A 1185-nucleotide genomic window follows, 5' to 3' on the forward strand; every position below is an offset into this window, starting at 1 on the left:
TTATCATAAACACCAGAGCATCTGCAGGTGCTGGAAACCCAGAGCCTAGAGTCATAGAAAAGTACAGCACAGAAACAACCCCCTTCGGCCCATCCACTCTATCCTGAACCATTTAAACTGCCTACTCCCATTGACCATTCATTTCTCTACCATCCAACACTTAAACGTTGAAACCGAGCTCGCGTGCACCACTTGCTTGTTCCACACTCTCGTGACCCTCTGAGTGAAGACTTTTCCCCTCATGTTCCCCTTAAACTTCTCACCTTTCACCCTTAACCCACGACCTCTGGTTGTAGTCCCACCCAGCCTCAGTGGAAAAAGTCTGCTTGCAATTACCCTATCTGTCCCCCGCCATAATCTTGTAAATGCTTCAGCAGGTCAGGCAGCTTCTATATGGTCGATAATCCGGGTCCTGAAGAAGGGTTTTGGCCTGAAGTGATGACTGTTTATTCCCCTCCATAGATGCTGCCTGGCCTGCTGAGTTGCTCCAGTATTTTCAGTGTGCTTCTCTAGAATGGGGGTAATTTTCCTAGACTCTGCCCTATCCATGTTTGTCAGTTGTGCTCTCTCTCAGCCTCCTGGAAGGACAGACCCAGCCTCTCCAGTGTCTTTCACCACAGGCAATGTCTGGGTGAATCTCCTCTGCACTCTCTCCAATGACGTTTCACCTCACCTCATTCTCAGCCCTTGACTCTCCCGGACGAGTGGCGGAAACCGGCGGAGTGTAACGGCGCAGGGGGAGGCCATCTGGCCCATTCACTCCGTGCTAGCCCAGAGACCCCACCGACCCTCTTCCGGCTTCTTGCCCAGTCATGCTCTCTCTCTCTCTCTCTCTCCCTCCCTCCAGTTCGGCCCCGACACTTTCCTGAAGGTGCTGATGATTTTAACACCACCCCACCCCCCTGGGGAGGGGACCTGCTCTCTGTTCAACAAACTTCTCGCTGCTTTTCAAACTCATGACACCTCTGAGACTGCTCTCTCTCTGCCGTGCGTGGGCAGCCTCTGCTCTGTGCTTTCAAAGCCGACGGCCTGGGCTTTGGCTGTGAGTGGAGTCTTGGAGCCTCGGGCCGGAGGCGCGAGTTGCTTCGGAGCTGGTGCGCGTGGAGGGGGCCCTGCTCCCGCTAAGCTGCGCGGTAACTGAAACGCGCCCGCGTTTGCAGCCCTCTGTCGCCGTGCAGCTGGGAT

The sequence above is a fragment of the Hypanus sabinus genome, chromosome 26 (assembly GCF_030144855.1).
Source record: "Hypanus sabinus isolate sHypSab1 chromosome 26, sHypSab1.hap1, whole genome shotgun sequence".
NCBI lineage: Eukaryota > Metazoa > Chordata > Chondrichthyes > Myliobatiformes > Dasyatidae > Hypanus > Hypanus sabinus.